Here is a 23,702-nt window from a genome sequence, read left to right as displayed (position 1 = left end):
GGGTGACATGTCTGGTCTATGGAGGATGGGTGGCACCAGCTGTCACTCAGGGAAGGGTACCCTGGCACTGTCTGCACACTTTGCTGGGTCACATGCTTGCCCGCTCTCACCGGATGCCACCGGCGTCCAATCGCCAGCCCCCTGACTCAGGTTCACTGGAGGACTGCATTAATGTGGTCACCCACTGCAGTCTTTTCCACCTCACCATGAATGATTGCAGGAAGAGTTGGGAGGAAAAATGGTAACCATAAAAAAGGATGGTGGGATTTCTCCATTCACCTCCAGATGTTGCATCATTAGTTGTACATTTAGATCAATCAGATCTGGTAAAGTTATCCGACTACCCCATATTAGCCTAAGCGGTCCTAATTGCTTCTATAGACATTGAGATTTCTGTACAATCCAACCAAAGAGTTTAATGCTAATTGCTTCTAGACAACTTAGATTTCTGCACAATCCAACCAAAGAGTTTGATCTCAATTGCTTCTATAGACATTGAGATTTCTGTAAAGTCCAACCAAAGAATTGTATCTCATTTGCTTCCATAGACATTACAAAGCCTGTACAATCCAACCAAAGGGTTGTATACTAATTGCTTCCAAAGACCTTGAGATTTCTGTACAACCCAACCAAAGAGTTTGATCTCAATAGTTTCCATAGACATTTGGATTTCTGTACAGTTCAACCAAAGGGTTGTATCTTAATTGTTTCCATAAAACAGAGTTTTCTGTACTATCCATTTAAACAGTTGTATCTCAATTGCTTCCATAGTCATTGAGATCTCTGCACAATCTGATGTATGGGGTTGTATCTTAATTGATTCTGTAGACATTAAGATTTCTATACAATCCAACCAAAATTGTACAGGCTGATTTCAGTATGTGTATCAGGCATGCAAACCAACTTTTCCCCCTACTTGCAGCAGGATCTGGGGCAATGAGCGAAGAGCAAAGTTGCAGTAACCTTCAGAAGCTAATTCTTTATTACAGGCATTTATATAATGTCAACGATTTATGCAGGACTTTATATATTGTACATTCACATCAGTCCCTGCGATCAGGAGCTGACAATCTAAGGTCCCACCTCACATACATACTAGGGTCTATTTAGACAGAAGTCAACCTCCCAGCATGTCTCTGAAGTGTGGGAGGAAACTGGAGTACTCAGAGGAAACCCATGCAAGCACAGGGAGAACATGCAAACTCCATGCAGATAATGTCTTGGCCCAGATATTAGGACCAATCCTCCTGCACTCTGCTAAAGTGAAAAGCAAGGATGCTGCAAGTGATGTGAAATGATCATCCATGCTGTCTGCATGACCGTGTGAAGGGGGTGTGAGTGTCAGAGGCTTCAGCCGCTATGCAGAACTGGCGCTGCACTGATCGGAATAGCAGAACCTCCTAATCATTTGTATCTTTTCACTGGTTTAATGCATGCTGAATACTGAGAATGAGCATTAAGGTATCAGATTGCCTGAGCATGGGTATGAACCAGTTAGATCCAGTCTGGCCTCACTTTCAAAGCTGCTGCAGTGAATGGGGCATCCCATTGGGTTAGCTGGAAAGTTGTGCTAGTTGTGTTAATCATGCTTGGGGTGATTGCAACCGTATCAGTGCACTAGCAACACAATAATAAAACAAGTACTGTGCGTGATAATTTCTTTTATTTGTGTTGTTACATTCTCAGAACAAGATTTCAGGGTGTTCTCAGGCAACAACCCCAAAAGCTTGTCCTGAAAATGTAATAATTAGTGCAAATAAGAAAAGTATCACAGACAGTACTCGGTTGTTTTGCTGGGATAGGGCTCATTTGCACCATACGCAATCAAACGCTTTTTAAAACACAGCATGAATGCATATGCACGAAAAATGTATGTATTTCAATAAGCCTGGTTTACAACATTGCGGTGCTTTCAAGTGCGCTAAAAAAAAAAGGTACAGCATGCTGCATTTTCTGCAGCAGAATATATAATTAGTAAAAAAAAAAAAAAACCAAGAAACGCACTACAAATGCATGCAAGACCGCACAGTGAACGCAGGGTTTGCAGGGTAAATGAGTCCTTATCATACGTACTAGGAGTAGAGCACTTGGGAAGTTACAGTCATGTACAGTCAGGCTGGGGTACCTCTGGTGGTGCAGTACTGGATCACACCTATCCCTCTGATAGAAGAGACAATGCTGCAGTACGTTCTACTGGAAGGAGGTCCTCTATATCTCATCTATGGGTCAGAAGGAAAACTTGAACTGCCTGTAAAATGATTAGAATGTTTTATATTAGGATGTTTTTATTCAAATGTATCAATGTTCTGATGACTTAGTAGTAACACTGTAACATTTACAAACTTGTGTTTTTTTTTTTTTTTGTTCAATATATTTATTTATTTTTCCAAAAAATAGAAAACATTCATACAGTTTACAGATAATAGAAGTAGATGATAGAGTTGTATTAGAAGTCAGTACTTAATTATTAAAGTTAAAAAAAAAACAAAGATGGCACAGAAAGCCACTACATAATTAAGCCTCGTACACATGGGCCGAATGTCTGGTGACATTGGCCAGTTCAATAAAAACTGGCTGACATTTGGCCCATATGTATGGCAGCCGGTCCAACAGAAGCCAGCCGTTTGGTCGGTTTCTGTCGGACGTGCATGCTGGAAAACCAGCTGCCGACCGGAGGCTGAGAGCGCTGACTGGAGTATTCTGGCGGGGGGGTCCCCCTATCAGAACACAACAGCTCAGCAGGGGAGATCGCTGTACTAACATCGGATTGTCAGGTCTTTTTTACTGGGTTGAATAAAAAAAAAAAAAAAAAACTTATGGTGTGTACTAGACTTTATTTTTAAGGATTGTCACACATGTCACAATCTGATTGTACAATCTCCTTTAGGTCTTTTGACAAATGTTTAGTACAAGACCCGGTCTGACGGGATCCAAATTGAGTATATTAGTTGGGTCCTAATATTACATTTTACTGTTTTTGCAAATCTAAAGTTGATTGTACAAAGAGTGTATGGTCAGATAATATTGTGTATGATGGCTCTAAGGGCTTATGCACACGTTTTACAGCTACTTTTTCCTGGCAGCGTCCTGTGTGCATGAGGCCTAAAGCGGGATACACACTATACAATTTTCTTTCGATTTTTTTCCTTTAGATTTACCAAAACCATATAAGATGAGGTCAAACGCTTTCAATTTGTATGCAATCTGGCAGGCCCTTTCACTACATAGTTGAAAGTAAATCTAAAGGAAATTGAGCAAAAAAAGTTTGATAGTGTGTATCCAGCTTAAGGCTCACCACACACATTAAAATCTGACTATACAACCTCCTTTAGATCTACCAACAACTGTGTAGTACAATGACCTGTCTGTTGGAATACAGATTGTTTGGATATTTAAGGTAGGCCCTTGTATTACATAGATTTGGTAAAGTTGGTTGGACAAAGATTGTATGATCAGATTCTCCTTTAGAACTACCAATGAGGGCCTTCCTGCTTGGATACAGATTGATTGGATAGCTTAGGTAGATCCTCATATTACATCGTTTTGGTAAATCTATATAGAGGGAGATTTACTAAAATTGGAGCACTCAGAATCTGATGCAGCAGTGCATGGTAGCCAATCAGCTTCTAACTTCAGCTTGTTCAGTTAAGCTTTGAAAATAAAACCCAGAAGCTGATTGGTTTCTCTGCAGAGCTGCACCAGATATTGCATGCTTCACTTTTAGTAAATAACCCCTTATGGGTCACCTTACATGTTACAATCTTTGTACAGTTAACATTAGATTTACCATCACTATGTGATATGAGGACCTACCTAAGCTATCCAATCAAATTGTATCCAGCTAGCCATACCCTTGCACTACATAGTTGTTGGTAGATCCAAAGGAGACCATACAATCATATTGTAGCCTGTGTGGTGAGCTAAGGCTCACCATGTATGTTGCAATCTAACCATACAATCTCTGTAAAAATCAACTTAAAATCTACCAAAACTATGTAATATGAGGACCTACCCAAAGTATCTAATCCATCTGCTTCCAATCAGGCAGGCCCTAGCACTATATAGTTGTTGGTAGGTTTTAGGGTGCTTGTACAGTCGGATTGCGACGTGTGTAATGAGCATTAAGGTGATCAAAGAAAGATTGTACAGCCAGATTGTAGCATGTATGGTGAGCTTTAAGCACATTTGTTTGATTACCAGCTGCTAAACTCTCAGCATCCATCTGCTGCAAGCACTCAGTTCTAAATGTATAAATCAGCATTTCTGTGTTAAGGATGACTGCACTGTGCTCTTTATATCAGCACCACTGCTAAGTTCAGAGAGTCTCAGGGACTGCAGTGGGGATCAGGGATGGGCATGACTGGCTGATGCCTGTCAGCTGCAAATCCAATGCCAGCCAGTCAGATTACGGATTGGGTAACCTAGTGCCCTCTATTGTGCAGGGCATGTTGGGAATTAGAGGTTCGCCAGAGCTGGAGGGCACCAGGAAGGACCTGATTGGCTGTGGTCCTTCATCGCTTCCCTAATGGTTGGTTGGCAGTAGACTATTGGGCTTATGTAATAAAGGGGTGTGAAGTGCAATTAAATTGCCATAGCTGGTATCGCCCAACCACATTTCAGTGTAGTGCATTGCAAGGCGTTTCTGGTTATCACTGCAGTTTGCACATCCTCATTGCCCTTTGCATAGCTGTGCTGAATAAACCCGGATGAGCTCAGGGTTATGGAAAGGTTGTGCCAGGAAGTGTGCCCTGGAAGTTTCTTGTAGTCATAAGGACTTCATAACATTGGCACAGCATCTCGCCACTTTCCTGCTGTCCTCTCGTCCTTTGTTCTAGCCTCTTCATATAGGAGAATGGTTTCTGTGAGTACAGAGGCTACCCCGGCATGTTCTGCAGCAGCCGGGACGTTATCTTGCAGTGTAATTGAGGTTTCCCCCCCTCCAATGCAGCAGTCAGAAAATCCAGTTATCTGGGCGTGATAATGTGCAGCAGATGCAGTCTTCAGCCTGAGCAATGTGATATCGAAGCAGCGCAGAGTGTCGAGCCTACAAGCCCCATCTCCTGAAACAGTTACCTAGTTACAGAATGGAATGTAGGCCAATAAGACTGCAAGCCTGCTGGGGCCTCACCCCTTCTCCCCACCCTTAATGCTGTAATACAATGCAGATGCACAGAAGCAGCATCCTTTGCACCTCCGCAGATACGACACGCGGGACTCCATCAGTTCGAGAAATCATGCACTGTTTTTGCCCACCCTGGTTAACGATAGATCATCCTTCCTTACAGAGAACAAATCATTTTAGAAACTTCGATACTATAGTCCTTATATAAGTAAAAAGTCTTAAACACAGGCATGACAGCAAATATGTTGAGTTGGTAAAGTGCAGTAATCCTTGGCAATCATTTAGATTTTCATTTACAGTTAAATCTGTGAAATGTTTTGTTGATTTGGGATAAAGCACTTAGCAGATTGATGACCCACTGAGAGAATTCAGTTTCATAGTCTAGGAGGTGTTGATCCCAAAGGTAAATGTTGCCCATCGATGGCTTATATAGCAAATACCTAAAATAACTGAGTCTATATAGCACATGTTTCAGATTGTGCCTCCTTTTACTTTTTTTTGGCCATCCAAAAATGAGACTTTCAGTTTTGGACAAATGCCAGTAGTTTGAATCCAACACATCTATTTCCAGCTACATGAGCCTTCTACAGCTACAGGAGCCCAACACAGTTATTTCCAGCTACAGGAGCCCAACACAATTCGTTTTCAGCTACAGGAACCCGGCACAGGTTGTTTTCAGCTACAGGAGCCCGACACAGGTTGTTTTCAGCTACAGGAGCCCGACACAGGTTGTTTTCAGTTACAGGAGCCCACCACAGGTTGTTTTCAGTTACAGGAGTCTATCACAGCTTGTTTTAAGCTACAGAAGCCCGGCACAGGTTGTTTTCAGCTGCAGGAGCCCGACACAGTTAATTTACAGCTACAGGAGCCCAGCACAGTTCGTTTTTAGTTACAGGAGCCCACCACAGGTTGTTTTCAGCTACTGAAGCCCATCCCAGATTGTTTTCAGCTACAGGAGCCCACCACAGGTTGTTTTCAGCTACAGAAGCCCGGCACAGGTTGTTTTCAGCTGCAGTAGCCCGACACAGTTAATTTACAGCTACAGGAACCCGGCACAGTTAATTTACAGCTACAGGAGCCCAGCACAATTCGTTTTTAGCTACAGGAGCCCGCCACAGGTAGTTTTTATTTACAGGAGCCCGTCACAGGTAGTTTTTAGTTACAGGAGCCCACTACAGGTAGTTTTTAGTTACAGGAGCCCGTCACAGGTAGTTTTTAGTTACAGGAGCCCACTACAGGTAGTTTTTAGTTACAGGAGCCCGTCACAGGTAGTTTTTAGTTACAGGAGCCCACTACAGGTAGTTTCCAGCTACTGAAGCCCACCACAGGTAGCTCTCAGCTACAAGAGCCTGTCAAATTTAGTTTTGAGAGAAAGGAGCTCTACACAGGTAGTGTTCAGCACAGGACACCTGGCACCAGTGTGAATAGTCCAACTAGCCTGAGTTTTTTTCCCTTTGCAAACCTCACTATTGGCTCCATCAGCTTGGATGCAGCTGCTGTTTGGCCAGTAATTTTTGGCCTGGCTCCTTTGATTTTCAGATAGGATGTTTGGAAATGGGGTGTCAACAGAGCCACTCACGGCACAGATTCCTGATGAACCGCCTATAATTAGTTCTGTGTATGGCCAGCTTTTCTCTTATCCCTATTATGCCTGAACAAAAGATTTAACCATCTTCTCAAAAAAGCTCTTAGCACTGAACTATTTAACCATTTAAAGGATAAATATACTAACAGTACAGCTATTCTGTTTCATACGCGCCTAGTTCTACATCTGGAGCCTCAGCACAAAGAGAAACCAAAAACCTGCAGCACTGAGATCCTAAAAGCAGTACCCACTTTGAATCACCTTTAGGGGACACCAGTAGAGGGAGCTCTACATTCCCAGTTCCAGTTGCTTATTGGAGCTATTATTGCAGAATCTGATTGCTTTATGTGGATTTATTTTTACTTAATAATGCAATACAGAGCAGAAAGCTGAGCATTCCATCCCCTGGCTTCATAATGGTTGTATCAGGAGCGAAGCTGAGAACTTTAATAGAAAGAACTCACCATTAGAATCCATGAGAGCCATAATAAGCAAAGAAGAAAATCATTCACTAATGTCCCACTTAACACCCCTAAATGATTGCTTCCTTTTTTATGCTCTTTTATTACCCTTCCTTTATAGATGTCTTTTAGCATGGTGTGGATTCTTATCACATTGTTGAGCTCTTCGTCAATCATTCTTTGACACATAGATTTCCCCATCCATGTCTAGTGTATTACTAATTTTTCCCATACCTTTAAAATAAACCTGAAGCCAACTGAACATGTGATGAAACATGACTAAGCTGAGAATGTTCTCAGTGGAACCAGCATGTCAGAACCATCAATAGATCCAGAAATTGGTGGCTCGATCTTGCCCCTTTCTGCACTACAGGCCTGCCTTATGGTGTGCTAGGTTATCCCTAACTTTTAAGGACCAATTGGCTGAAAAGCAGGAGGGCTGGGGCCAGACTAAGATTTTGCATATCCCCGCCACATTGTATAGCTAGAAAAGAGACGCCATTGTCTTTACACGTGATCCTGTTCTGTGCTCTTCGATATAATGCACCATGGCTGCATTTTATCACAGATCACTGCAGTACAGCGCCAGGTTGCATATATAGGAAACACAGATAACAATTGTTTTAGTGCGGTGACTGGCATTTTACAGAGTAAAAAAAAAAACACGACTCACAGCACTAGTGTGAATAGGCCCTTACAGAGATTTACTTTCACCTTTAGGCCCGTTTCACACTAGTGGACTGATTGGGCCGCCTGTCCGTTCTTCAGGTGGACCCAATCGGACCCTCCAGTCTCCTCTATGGAGTGGAGGGTGTCAATGGACATCCGATCTGTCAATGGACAGGCGGTCCCTATGTATCTGACTGCCTATAAAGAAGAGTAGGCTGTGTCAGCCATCCACTTGCTCAGCGGGGATCAGATTCCCTGCCAAGCAGGCATGCTCCACTGTGTGGAAGGGATCCTTATTGCTTATATACACATTGCTGGGAATGTTTTACTGGATAGGAAATTAGGGAACTCTCTGAACGTCCATAGGTCAATACTTTAACTCAGATTACACATATGCACTTTTCCCTCTGATTTTTTTCCCATGGAAATCAATGTAATGGTATTATTATGCATATCAACATGTGTTGAAATGCACTTTGCATTGGGTGTCAACACATATGTGTGGACTGATGTGAACACCATGGCAAGGCCTGTTCTGAGTGGAACCTGTCCTGTTAAATCGCTGTATGGTCTTGTCCACCATGCACAGCTCAGTTTCAGGGTCTTGGCAGTCTTCTTATAGCCTAGCCCATGTTTATGTAGAGCAATAATTATTTTTTTCAGATCCTCAGAGAGTTCTTTGCTATGAGGTTCCATGTTGAACTTCCAGTGATCAGTATGAGAGAGTGAGAGCGATAACACCAAATTTAACACACCTGCTCCCCATTCACACCTGAGACTTTGTAACACCAACGAGTCACATGACACAGGGGAGGGAAAATGGCTAAATGGGCCCAATTTGGACATTTTCACTTAGGTTTGTACTCACTTTTATTGACAGGGGTTTAGACATTAATGGCTGTGTGTTGAGGTTTTTTGAGGGGGCCGCAAATTTACAGTGTTATACAAGCTGTACACTTACTACTTTACATTGTAGCAAAGTGTAATTTCTTCAGTGTTGTCACAAGAAAAGATATAATAAGAATATTTACACAAATGTGAGGGGTGTACTCACTGTGTGTGTGTGTGTGTAGCTGACAGTTTACGCAGCACTTTACATATTGTAAATTCACATCAGTCCCTGCCCCAAGGAATTCATAATCTAAGGCCCCCTATCTCATATACAGGTGCATTTCATAAAATTAGAATATCATCAAAAAGTTAGCTTAGGTCGGTAATTAAATTCAAAAAGTTAAACATGTATTTTATATAAATGCGTTGCACACAGAGTGATATATTTCAAGCATTTCTTTCTTTTAATTTTCATGATTATAGCTTACAGCTAGTAAAAACCCAAAATTCAGTATCTCAGAAAATTTGTATATTACATAAGACCAATAAACAAAAGGATTTTTAATACAGAAATGTTGGCTTACTGAAAATGTCCATGTACAGTATAGTATGCACTCAATAGTTGGTCGGGGCTCCTTTTGCATGAATTACTTCATCAATGCGGCATGACATTGAGGCGATCAGCCTGTGGCACTGCTGAGGTGATATGGAAGCTCAGGTCAGTCCCATCATCACAGACTGTGAAAATTTTGCATTTCATTTAGAAATCAAGGTCCCAGAGTCTAGAGGAAGAGTGAAGAGGCACAGAATCCAAGTTGTATGAGGTCCCGTGTGAAGTTTCCACAGTCAGTGATTATTTGGGGAGCCATGTCATCTGCTGGTATTGGTCCATTGTGTTTTATCAAGTCCAAAGTCAGCGCAGCCCTCTACCAGGAAATTCTAGAGCACTTCATGCTTTTTTCTGCTGACCAGCTTTATGGAGATGCTGATTTCATTTTCCAGCAGGACTCGGCACCGCCCACACTACCAAAAGTACCAATACCTGGTTTAATAATCATTAGTATCACTGTGCTTGATTGGTCAGCAAACTCCCTGACCTAAACCCCATAGAGAATCTGTGGGATATTATCAAGAGGAAGATGAGAGACGACAAACCCAACAATGCAGATGAACTGACGGCGCTATCAAAGCAACCTGGACTTCCATAACACCTCAGCAGTCCCACGGTCTGATCACCTCCATGCCACGCCACATTGATGCGGTAATTCATGCAAAAGGAGCCCCAACCAAGTATTGAGTATACTATACTGTACATGGACATACTTTTCAGTAAGTCAACATTTCTGTAATTAAAATCCTTTTTTTATTGGTCTTATGTAATATTCTAATTTTCTGAGATAATTAATTATGGGTTTTTACTAGCTGCAAGCCATAAACATCAAAATGAAAAAAAAAAAAAGAAATGCTTGACATATATCACTCTGTGTGTAATGCATCTATATAAAATATATGAGTTTCACTTTTCGAATTGAATTACTGAAATAAATCAACTTTTTGATGATTATCTAATTTTATGAGATGCACCTGTACATGCATACACATATTAGGACCAGTTTAGACAGAAGCCAATTAACCCACCAGCAGGGGCGTAACTACAGGGGTCGCAGGGGTTGCAATTGTAACCGGGCTCCATGCTCCAGTGGGCCTGTGCGGCTCCCCTGTACACCTGGATAGGAGGGGCGGCGGGGGCAGCATGTAGAGAAATCACTGTCCTCCTTTTACCTCCTGTATCTGTAGGAGGAAAATGGAGGAGATTGGTTCCTCTGTATGCTGCCCCCTCCACCCCTATTATCCAGTTCACTTGTGTTCTGCTGTCTCTGGGCCCCTGTGTGCTCCCCTGGTTCCCCCCCAGTGTGCTCCCTCCCATCTCCTGCCGGCCGTTGCAGTGGATGTGTCACAATAGAGAACCAGGAAGGGTTGGTAAATATTTAATTTACCAGCTCCTTCCTTTTATGAATGGACAGAGTCATAGTCAGTGACATTGTAAATAAAATAAAATGATAAAGAAGAATATAATTAAAATACCATAAAATAAAAACTACTGACACCAGTGGGTGAACTTCCAGGATCACAAAGGTCACACTTGCAACCGGGCTGTGGCATTCCACCACTGCGGGGGGGCCTTAAGATGGCAGGAAGGGGGCCCACTTCAGAACTTGTGAAAGGGTCCCGCTGCGGGACCGTAATAAAGGGCCTCGCAACGAGCGTAAAGGGCCCAGGATCAGTGGGAAGAGCCCCAGGATTGAAGGGAAGGGCCCTTTATGCTTTCTTGCACCGGGGCCCTGATGGTTCTACCAGCATGTCCTTGGAGTGTGGGAAGAAACCAGAGTATCCAGAGAAAACCCTATGCAAGCACAAGGAGAACATGCAAACTCCAGGCAAATAACAGACCTCAGGGCTGTAAGTCAGACATGCTAACCTCTAAGCTACTATGCTGCCCCAGATTCTATGTACTCATTCATGAGTATTTAGAACTTGGTATTCAGCTTTGTGGTCAGCATGGTGCTGCTTTTTGCGGTGTGGTCTCCCAATGTTATGCATAGATCCTAGAATCTGATGCACCGGTACTTCTGGTCAATGCTGTATTCAGGTCTATGCTGTTTTGATCCAGCGCAAGTTGCTGACATTTCTATTTTAACTGCCTTTTATTTTTTTTTCCATTTACCACTTATCCCATTAACAAGGAGGACTAGCAAAACAGCATGAACACATTAGATGTACTCTAACTGCTGCAAAGATTAGGGCCATGACTAATGCTGCTTTATCACCAGTTGTTGAGAATTATTGGTACCGCTGACCAACAGTTTTCAGAAGTGGCGTGTGGTGATTCCCTATATATATAATGAGAAACCATTATCTCTGTACCATTATATAACTAATATGCAGTCTTTTACAGTTCCAATCCTTCACCCCAAAGGAACTTACAGTCTAATTTCCCCATTACATTTCTGCACCCATGGACAGTTTGATGAGACTTTATTTATTCTATCAGTAAGTTTTGGAGGAAGCTCTATGCAGATAATGTCCCTGGATTACAGAACAGGACAGCAATGATAGTACCAGGGCTGGGACAATCAATAAAAAAACAGGAGGGCTGACTATGGTCTCCCGTTTTTTTCCATTGGTTTAAATTTTTAGGGAAACAAGAAACAAAAATTCCCCACTCACTTGCCAGCCATCCTGCAACAAACTGATTTACTCTGTCCAACAGTTCACATTAAAACCAGGTGTTTAGTTTGAACACATTTACATATATATGTGTAAGCTGCAGAGGCCACGTCACAGCACCCCAGTATATCTGCAGTCCTAACTCCAAAAGTTGGAGCGCATATATAATATATAATAATGGACAGATTTAGGGCAAATATGGCCGGAGGGAGCCCACCCCTCTTTAAAGGTATAGGAATGCACTGGACACCAAGCAAGAGCACAATGGCAGCGAAGGCTCTCAAAATATAAAATTTTTTTGCAAATGTTTGCACATGAAACCCACTAGTTTTAACGTGAACTGTTGAATGGGGTAAGTCTATGTGTTGCAGGCTGGCTGGCAATTTTTATTTATTGGTATTTGACATGCGTCACCCTTCCATGTGCTCCTTGCTGCAAAGGTCAGTTACATATCGGGGTGGTTGCCATTTGTTCATTTCATTTTTAGGGGCCCACTCACACCATGCGCAGTTATTGATATCTTTTGCACTTGATCATTACTAGTCTCCACAAGGGCACATAGAAAACAATTATTTTCTATACACCCGGTTCACAGGGCAATGCATTTTTCCGCAACGCACCTGAGCTAACCTGAAATTATCCATTTTCAGAGAAATTTTATAGAAACTAATAAGATGTCACATTTCAACAAAGTTTAACAGTACTGTGAACAGGCCCTTTATATATATATATATACAGTGCCTTGCGAAAGTATTCGGCCCCCTTGAACTTTGCGACCTTTTGCCACATTTCAGGCTTCAAACATAAAGATATAAAAACTGTAATTTTTTGTGAAGAATCAACAACAAGTGGGACACAATCATGAAGTGGACGAAATGTATTGGATATTTAAAACTTTAACAAATAAAAAACTGAGAAATTGGATGTGCAAAATTTTTCACCCCCTTAATTTAATACTTTGTAGCGCCACCTTTTGCTGCGATTACAGATGTAAGTCGCTTGGGGTATGTCTCTATCAGTTTTGCACATCGAGAGACTGAAATTTTTGCCCATTCCTCCTTGCAAAACAGCTCAAGCTCAGTGAGGTTGGATGGAGAGCGTTTGGGAACAGCAGTTTTCAGTTCTTTCCACAGATTCTCGATTGGATTCAGGTCTGGACTTCGACTTGGCCATTCTAACACCTGGATATGTTTATTTGTGAACCATTCCATTGTAGATTTTGCTTTATGTTTTGGATCATTATCTTGTTGGAAGACAAATATCCGTCCCAGTCTCAGGTCTTTTGCAGACTCCATCAGGTTTTCTTCCAGGATGGTCCTGTATTTGGCTCCATCCATCTTCCCATCAATTTTAACCGTCTTCTCTGTCCCTGCTGAAGAAAAGCAGGCCCAAACCATGATGCTGCCACCACCATGTTTGACAGTGGGGATGGTGTGTTCAGGGTGATGCGCTTTGTTGCTTTTACGCCAGTCATAACGTTTTGCATTGTTGCCAAAAAGTTAGATTTTGGTTTCATCTGACCAGGGCACCTTCTTCCACATGTTTGGTGTATCTCCCAGGGGGCTTGTGGCAAACTTTAAACAACACTTTTTATGGATATCTTTAAGAAATGGCTTTCTTCTTGCCACTCTTCCATAAAGGCCAGATTTGTGCAGTATACGACTGATTGTTCTCCTATGGACAGAGTCTCCCACCTCAGCTGTAGATCTCTGCAGTTCATCCAGAGTGATCATGGGCCTCTTGGCTGCATCTCTGATCAGTCTTCTCCTTGTATGCGCTGAAAGTTTAAAGGGACGGCCAGGTCTTCGTAGATTTGCAGTGGTCTGATACTCCTTCCATTTCAATATTATTGCTTGCACAGTGCTCCTTGGGATGTTTAAAGCTTGGGAAATCTTTTTGTATCCAAATCCTGCTTTAAACTTCTCCACAACAGTATCTCGGACCTGCCTGGTGTGTTCCTTGTTCTTCATGATGCTCTCTGCGCTTTAAACGGACCTCTGAGACTATCACAGTGCAGGTGCATTTATACAGAGACTTGATTACACACAGGTGGATTCTATTTATCATCATTAGTCATTTAGGTCAACATTGGATCATTCAGAGATCACTGAACTTCTGGAGAGAGTTTGCTGCACTGAAAGTAAAGGGGCTGAATAATTTTGCACGCCCAATTTTTCAGTTTTTTATTTGTTAACAAAGTTTGAAATATCCAATAAATTTTGTTCCACTTCATGATGGTGTCCCACTTGTTGTTGATTCTTCACAAAAAATTACAGTTTTATATCTTTATAGATATAAAGCCTGAAATGTGGCAAAAGGTCGCAAAGTTTAAGGGGGACGAATACTTTTGCAAGGCACTGTGTATATATATATATATATATATATATATATATATATATATATATATATATATATATATATATATATATATATAACAGAAAAAAAAAACCTGTTACAACTGCTTAGGCACCCCTGACAGTGGTATGGTTTATTTTTGTCACTGTCACTTAATAGACATATTAGTCATGTAGAAAAATGTAAATGAAGGCAATTGAAATAAACAGGAATTCACATACTGACTACTATCAATGAACAGGAAAAACAACCCTATACAGTTTATTGTTTCATGATGATTTTCCATTTAAGAGCTCAATTTTTATTTACAGAAGAATTCCAGTAAAAACCTTTTCCTGTTTTATTGTTTCCTGTGTCCCCATTGGGCAGATTTTTCTTCACTTTTTGTATTGGGGACAATGTGTGTATTCAGGGTTAATATAAAGTGGTATGGTTGTTATTGAGAGCACTGAGAGGAGATCTTCCAATAGGAACACCTCTTCAAAAAGTGGGATTCCCCCAGGCCAGGCCTGGGGTGAGATTTCCACTTGCCTCCTCTGATGCTTCTGAGATAGGAGATAAAGTGAAATCTCCTCAGCAAGGATACAGACAGCAATAAAAGCCTCCGGTTGTCTTCAGGTAGTGTGGATCGCTGGATTGCTCAATCCCAGATAGCAAGCAATTGAGCTGCAAGTATAAAAATGACTTGCTAAATTATTGCTAGACTTGCCAGGCTTCACAAGTTTGTTGCACAATTGCAGCAAGTCGGCATTGCATGACTCCAGATCAAGTTTCTTTGCAAGCATTCTGCAAGTCTGCTGCAAGTTCTGGTTCAGTTATGCTGTGCAATAGTCATCCCACCACGGGGGGTCACTGGCTGAATTTTATTGCTGTAGACTTGTAAAGCTCTTGCTGTAGACTCACCTCTGCAACTTTGCTCTTGCTAGAGACTTACCATGCAAATTTGCTACAAATTGGAAAAGTGTCAAATAGAACTTGTGTTTCAAGTGCTCTGCAAGTGTACAACCTGCCAGGGAAAATGTGCAGAGAGTTAACAAGACTTACAACTCAACACTGCCACAATTCTGTGGCAAGTTAGCCTTGCTATCTGGCATGTGTATTCAAAAGGGTTTACATTTTTGTTTTGGTTCTTACTTTCCTAGGACTTCTGGGGGTCATCCTTAGGAAAACAGAAATATAGGATAGAAATAGAAGCGCTAATCCCCATATAAAAGCCTAAAATGTTATACATTTAAGATCATTAAATAAATTCAAATGTGTTTCAGGGGTTATTGCCCCCAGGAGAAGCACAAAGGAAATATCAACATGAAATTAACCGTACCTTGTATACTAATGTCTGGTCCAAATTTCAGAGTTTTTATCTATTTTATCCCTGAAGAAGGGGGACTTTCATAACCCCCTAAATGTGGTGGAATTTCCTTCGCAATCTTAAAATATATTTCTGGACTTAGAGTTGTGCTTCTTTTTGTTAGGACCCATTCACAAGGCTGTTCCTAGCTGTACACCACCCATATTTTTGTTGCCGGTACGGCCAGTTGTTTGTTCTTCTGCTGGGGCTGCTTAACCTGTACAAATCAATGACAGGATGAGAGACTCTGCAGTCATCCACATTTATTTACACATGATGCCGTTACCTGTGGCTAGGGTCCAATGAGCAGCCCTGGAAGCAAACAGTCTGTGTACAGAGCCACTCATCTGTCCGTAGCTGCATGTAATCTGTTACATATGAGCAGCCATGGGCAAAGTCAGCCTGTCATTGATTTATACAAGCTTCCTGTCCACAGCGGATTGCAAATACCAGGCCCTACTTGCTCTTCTGGGGGGTGTATGGCCATAAACGGCTGTGATAAAGAAGTTGAAAAGTCTGAAGGTTTTTTATCTGAATGCATTCTATGCCTTCTGTATGCAGCAGACTCCCTAGCACCCCCTAATACTTTCCTGAGCCCCATCTCTGTTCAGCAATGTCCACATGTCCCTCGGCCGTCTGGGACTCTCCCTCCTGTTTGGATGTCCACATGTCCCTCGGCCGTCTGGGACTCTCCCTCCTGTTTGGATGTCCACATGTCCCTCGGCCGTCTGGGACTCCCCCCTCCTGTTTGGATGTCCACATGTCCCTCGGCCGTCTGGGACTCTCCCTCCTGTTTGGATGTCCACATGTCCCTCGGCCGTCTGGGACTCTCCCTCCTGTTTGGATGTCCACATGTCCCTCGGCCGTCTGGGACTCTCCCTCCTGTTTGGATGTCCACATGTCCCTCGGCCGTCTGGGACTCTCCCTCCTGTTTGGCTGAGACACAGCAGCGGCGCCATTGGCTCCAGCGGGTGTCAAAGTCAGTTAGCCAATTAGGGGAAAGAGGGGGCGGGGCTAAATTGCAGCTTTGTGTCCGAATGGATACATGGAGCTGCAGCCCTGCTTGGGTGCCCCCATAGCAAGCTGCTTGCCAGGAGGGAGGGGCCAGGAGCACCAAAGAGGGACCCGAGAAGAGGAAGATCCAGGCTGCTCTGTGCAAAACCAACTGCACAGAGGAGGTAAGTATAACAGGTTTGTTATTAAAAAAAAAAAACAAGACTTTACAATTATATCACATAAATCCTATTTAGAGATACTGGATATGTCATTCACTCTGATTAAATCTTAAGACTGTTTCTAGCCACACACGGATCTCTCTCACATTTTCTCATTCACTTTGTGATTGCGTCTCAGCAAGAAATTAGTGGACTGTATTCGTTTTTTTTCCCTATTATTTGCACTAGATATTGATGGACCTGATAGAGTGAATGACATGTCCAGTGTCTCTCAATAGGATTTATGTGATCTGAATTTTTGTTTCATCACAGTGAAATTATACATTCGGTTCTTTATATACACGAATTTATTGCTGTTTAAAGCGCTGCTAATGTATGTTTAATTTATTATCATACATATTTGTTATATATTTCCTTATCATTTATAGTAGCTGCTATTGTCATCAAGTTTTGTTCCACATTTCTTGATCCTTATTTCAATATTTTGGCGCAGGGTGGTTGCATTTATTGTTTTTTCACTGGTGTAACCCTATTAGTCAAAGACTTTACAATTATTTTAATGAGCCTTTATCCTAAAGCAATAAAAGCCTGATGGAGGTTCTAATCCCTCCTTATTCTATCCAGTTTTGGCTGGAGCTCTAGTTGGACTATATACAAAATTAACCTAGTAAGGTACAGTAGAGTACCTCCCAACATTTAACAGATTTCAGATTACTGTAGTCAGATCTTTAATATTGTGTTTGACTTTAGTTTCCTCAGAATTACTGCACTTACCATCTCAACACTGCTCAGTGTATTGCCATACTACACAAGCCTAATAAATAATGTAGGACTGAAGAGTCAGATCAGTGAGCTAGCAGTGTCTCGTAACAATCCTAGAATATGTAACTATTCGCTTTCAGTTACATTAATGAAAATGGCCCCAAGGTTTGGCCCCAACTGCAATTCCTCAGTGCTTTGCCTGCTTGGCTGATCCTGGTATTTACCCTCTTTAGACCAATGATGAACCTTTTTCATATTTCCTTCATGTAAAATAATTCTCCCAATCGTGGGTTTTCTCTATTGCATTCAGTTATTCCCCCTTCTTGTTTCTTCACATTGCTGTGACCTTCCATCTTTTCTGAATTTTTATACTTGCCATAAGTAATCCGTATACTTCAGTGATTTTATATGTGAAGAAAAAAAATGACTGCTGGGATTGTACCTGACAACTATATACCTTGCAGCTCACAGCAACTCTAAGAGGGATGCAGTGCTTGCAATGGTTTATAAAGGCAATTTTTCATACCTCATAAAGTATGCAGGCATAGGACACACTCCTGCTACCCCCCCCCCCCCTTAAAGGGTTAGTTCACCTTAAAAAAATTGCTCCATGCAGTGTATTCCATAAATATAAACTAGTCAGAATATTTTTTAAATATCTATCTATGCTCTTCCCATACCTGAAGGCCATTTGTGCATGCAGTGAAGCCTGCCCCAAATGCTTCTGATATTTTTCACAGCTCTGTCCTGTCCTCTTCTCTAGGAAGGACCAGTCACTAGGACCAGGGCTGGCCCAAGACATTGTGCTGCCAGGGACCAAGAATGAAAAGCTGCCCCCCCCCCCCCAAAAAAAAAAAAATGACACCCAGCTAAAGGCACCCACATCCATTATTTTATATAAAATTTAGAAATTATTATATATACTGTTATCTTCTTCCATAACTCACCACCAGTCCAGTCCACCAAACACCCACTGTCTGTCCTCAGTCCTCCTGTCACTCCTGTGTCTGCTGTACCCACCGCCCTAGAACATCCAGCCTGTCCTGCGTGAGATGGAGTGCGTTGATGTCTGACGTCATTGTGCACACCACAATCATGTGAATGACGTTCCCTGGAGGAGACGCCCCACCTCCTCATACTCATCAGTTTATACTACGGGTGGCAGTATGAGATGGGGAAATGCCACCCGCAACACGCGGCAAATTGATGACACACAAAACTGCTGCAAAAAAAATCTTGGGAGTCAATTTGCTGCCCCTCTCCAAGTGCTGCCTGGTTCCAATGGACCCAGCGGGACCCATGGTAGGGCCGGCCCTGAGAGCAACCCTTAGTGGTACAGGAGTTAGCGCTGTCCTTCTGAGCCCCACACAAGCACAGCCCTCTCTCTTGTTGCTTCAGATGACCTCAGCAGGTGCAACGCTCTCTCTTCTGGCGCAGCTCACCTACACAATGGTGAGCACAATGGGCATGTATGGGGTTCAAATGAAGAACAGTTCTCCTGGTATAGCACAGAGACGTCCCTTACCTTTTCTTCTGGAGTTCCCCGCTGGCACTATCTGCTCCTATTCTTCTCCTAGTGCCCCCTCAGAAAGTGTGCTATGGGAGGCACTCCTGTTACCATACTTTTGAGCTGGGCTGTGTGCGTCTAAAGATATGCACAGTATAGCTCAGCCACGCCCCCCACTGTCCTCGTGAGATTTGACTAAAAGCAACAGGAGCCAATGGCTCCCATTGCTTTCAGTGATGCCCATGAATCCAGGAAGAGAGAGCAGCATAGCTGCAGATGGGCACAGTGCTGGATCAAGAGAGAGGTGTTGGGTAAGTGTTTAGAGGGGGAAGGAGAGGAGCAGGTAGTGGGAAGGTTTTACTTTAATGCAAAGAAAGACATTTTTGTACTTGCTGATAGCTCAACTGCAGTCAACACATACAGTATGTACATGAACAAAAGTATTGGGACGCCTGCATTTACATGCACATGAACTTTAATGGCTTCCCAGTATTAGTCCGTAGGGTTCAATATTGAGTTGGCCCACCCTTTGCGGCTATAACAGCTTCAACTCCTCTGGGAAGGCTGTCCACAAGTTTTAGGAGTATGTCTATGGGAATGTTTGGCTATTCTTCCAGAAGCGCATTTGTGAGGTCAGGCACTGATATTGGACAAGAAGGCCTGGCTCGCAGTCTGTGGTCTAATTCATCCTGAAGGTGTTCTATCGGGTTGAGGTCAGGACTATGTGCAGGCCAGTCAAGTTCCTCCACCCCAAACTTGCTCATCCATGTCTTTATGGACCTTGCTTTGTGCACTGGTGTGTAGTCATGTTGGAACAGGAAGGGGCCATCCCCAAACTGTTCCCACATAGTTGGGAGCATGAAATTGTCCATAATGTCTTGGTATGCTGACACCTTTAGATTTCCCTTTACTGTAACTAAGGGGCAAGCCCAACCCCTTAAAAACAACCCCACACCATAATCCCCCCTCCACCAAATGACCTCAACCCGATAGAAGGCGGGGATGGGATGAATTAGAACAGAGACTGCGAGCCAGGCCTTCTTGTCCAACAAGAAAAGAAATAACTGCAAAGGGTGGGCCAACTCAATAAAAGTTAAAGTTCATGTGCGTGTAAAGGCAGGCGTCCTAATTCTTTTGATTTTCTAGTTTTTGGATAGAGCAGGGTTTTAACCTCTGTCAGGTTTTTTCCATTGGTTGGCTTTCCGTCCTGGTGAATGCACAGGGAGTGAGATCTCCTCAATGGGGTCACAGAAGGGCACGATTTAAAGACTTACTCAAAAAATATTTTATTACTGTCTGTGCCCACTTTGAAGAGATTTTACTTTCTTCCAGACCACACAGGAAGTCATGACTACAGAAACAGCAATAAAAACCTATAAGTACTTTTAAAGTATTGACTATAGTTGCGCTTGAAAGTAAGCTGGGCATAGGCTCAATCAATTATTCTGAGCAGATTGAAGGTCAAAAAAATGCATAGACACAGCGATATATGAAGATAAATGTTTATGCAAATCTTGACTACTCCAAAAGTCAAGCTTAGCCCTGCCCCTTCTGCTTCCCATTTTTTTAAGTTGCCCACTTTAATGATGGGTAAACTCCCTTATCATCAAGAAGGTTGGGAGACGGGAACAGCTGTGCCAAGCTCAACTTTTAGGACCCATTTACTGTAGGATTTATGTTTTGCTCCCTATTGTGCACACTGGTGTAAACTGCGTAGCGGTGGTGTCTTGTAACTTTACTTTTTCTTTTTTTATACTCTATTGAAATGTCACAAAATTACATTTTATTCATCGCTATGCAGTGCATTGCACAGAAAATGTAACCTGTCTTACTTTTCTCAGTGCACACCTAAGCACACACAATGCACATTGTTTGGGTTATGCGTCAGGCAAGGATGCCCAACACAGCACAACACATATGGTGTGAAATGGCACTTACAACCGTTTTAATCATCAGCTTCCCATATCTCTGAATGTAATGACCGTTTTGTCATTTGTCATTTCACTACAAGCGATCCATGCATGCTTTATCAAATTGTTCAAGTATATAACAGGCTTATTTTAAAGTGACTTTTTTTTAGGCATCGAGATGTACACTTAGGCCTCTTGCACACTGCAGCTTGAAAAAGCTCAGTAAAGCTTTTTTTTTTTTTTACACTGAGCTAAATTGCAGCCCATTAAGTGTAATGTGCCTTTGCACACAGGTGTGTAAACAAGCATTGTGCATTCTTCAGTTTAAAAAAAAAAAGGAAAATCAGCTTTTTTGGTCAGTAATTTATGCCTCATGTGTGCAAATGCCATTTACATATTGTGCAGAACAAGAACGTGTGAATACGTTTGCAAAATTGCGCAAATGCATACACGCAAAAATGCACATAAATACATACACAAAAAACGTCTGAAAAAGTAGATGCTTTATGAGGACCACCATTGTATCAGTTTGGTTTCAGTTTTTCCAGATTAAAGATTTGGCTGTATAGAGGTGATGATGACAAGGGGTGTAGCTTGTATGTTTCATCTGTCTGCTGTTAAACACGGATGTGGAAGACAAAGATGAATGGGCATCTGGTGGCTTCATGTCATACAGGGGAAAACAATGACTATAAAGGGCTCCAATAATGCAAGCAATGCATACACTTTTACTTTACTTGATTATTAGTCAGTTGGTTTCTTGATTTTTAATGATTTTTGGTGGTAAATGAAGAAATATTAATCCTGAATTCCATATTTTGACATAATTGCATTAGTCCATCTTTGACCAATGTAAGTATGTATGTGCCATCCCCATGGAAGCTGGAAACCACTGTACTAGGCACTGCTACTCCAGTGATCACCGCTAGCTTCTGGGTCCCGTGCTGACCAGCTGCTCTGCTGCTTAGTGAACGCAGGAGAACAATCGCTTGGCATGGGTACCATTCAGGGAACACTTTGCATTTTATCCATGAATGCACAGCATTCTCTGATTGGATGATGAGTTGGGGCAATGACATCACTATCTCCACTTCGTCCAATTAGAGAATGTTTTGCATTTATTGAGAAAATGCAAAGTTTTATTAGACTGGTGACCATACCAAACAAGCAACCTCCTCTGTTCACTAGGCAGAAGGGCGGCCGCTTGCCACATAACCTAGAATCTTGTGATGATCGCAGTAGTAGCGGAGCCTACTGCAATGATTTCCAGCTTCCACAGCAATCTTCTAATTATGACACATGCAAAGTTACATTGGTCCATGTTCTACCAATTTAACAATTCAAAAATATGCACACCTGGAATTCAGCTTTCATTGTCGGCAATGGAACAGTTCAGATTGTTGAGACTCAAGCTGCAGCAGCTTTAAAAAGGTTCCTGCACTACTTTATTGTGACTCGCATTGACTTCTGTTAACCGCTTAAGGACCGCCCCATGTAGGTGGCCCTTTAGCGCAAAATCATGTACCTGTACATGATTTTTCCTTCCGAGTCTGAGGCATGCACACGCACCACTGGAAACCCCATCCTGCTGTGATTGGACACAGCGGGAGCAAATCAGGGGGTTCGGTATACCCGATGTCCCCTGGGACCCGCCGATTATTTCAGAGGCAGACAGACAGACATTTACACCTGCCCGCTCAATAGTTGAGAATGGTGGTTCCAATTGGGTTCACCTGAAAAATGGACAGGCAGACCCGATTGTAACGTTCATATGAAAGGACCCTAAAGGAGATGGCCAGACACTCTTTAGCATTTTCCAGTTTGAAGGTTTTTTTCTAAAAAAAAAAAAAACAAGGCCTAAGTTGCGCAACATTTTTTATTTTCTTGTATGAAGGGGAAACTGTGGGTTGCCTGAATGTTCTGTGACATGGGAATTGTTTTCTAAAGTAGCCAAATCTACCTTTTTAAATGTTATTTTTTGGCATCTTAATTGGATCGGACTTTACATGGTAAAAAATAAATATGTCTACCTGAAAATAAAAAAAAAAAAATGTTAATTTACCTAAAAAAACTTCAATCTAAAAATATTAAATAAATACTAATATCTATTAGGGAATCAATGTGCACAGCGCTCGCCATCTGAGCCTCTAGGAATAACATGCCAGTGGGCTCCTCAACCTTTGCATGAAAATAAAGATAAAATATAGTTATAAATAAACCAGCTGTTGGTAAATTTGAATGAAAATGTATTTCTTGAGTATTACATTTCATTTTGCATTTGTAAAGGCTTGCTTTTATGCTTTCTTGCACTGGTCTTCAAATGTTTTGCATGGTATTGAAGCTCAAATTCACAAAAGAGGTCTATTCGGGAAATCGGTATACATCTTCAGTTCTGCAGTTTTCCAAATCTTTATAGTGCAGCTGTACCCAGACTATGGATATTAAAGCTGAACTCCAGGAAAAGTACAAACCCTCTCTTGCCGTGGGGCTGCACTTGTACTGCAAGGGTTATATGCATGTTTATGTCTCCGGAACAGGAAAGAGCAGTTTTACTTCCTTCCTACCAGGTCCTCTGTTCCTGCAGGCTCCTCCATGCTGTTGGATTGGTACCTGCAGCCTCATTCCCCCTGTACTGCAGTGGTTGTGAGGATGCCAAGGAACAGTCTACTGCTGGTGTATGGGGGAGGGCCGTCTGCCAGGGGAGCATTCGATCAGAGACGTAAAAGTGCTTTTCCCCTTCCTTACACAT

General features: G+C 42.2%; 1 protein-coding gene across 1 annotated transcript in view; it reads left to right on the top strand.

Moving 5' to 3' along the window:
* The window catches only part of NAT8L (N-acetyltransferase 8 like), an 81,210-nt gene that overhangs the window by 497 nt on the left and 57,011 nt on the right, over positions 1-23,702 (top strand). The gene's annotated exons all lie outside the window — the stretch shown is intronic.

Source organism: Pelophylax lessonae, assembly GCF_965119305.1.
Source record: "Pelophylax lessonae genome assembly, chromosome: 1".
In the NCBI taxonomy this organism is placed as follows: domain Eukaryota; kingdom Metazoa; phylum Chordata; class Amphibia; order Anura; family Ranidae; genus Pelophylax; species Pelophylax lessonae.
The sequence above is the reverse complement of the archived record's forward strand: the minus strand, read 5'-3'. Positions and strand labels throughout refer to the sequence as shown.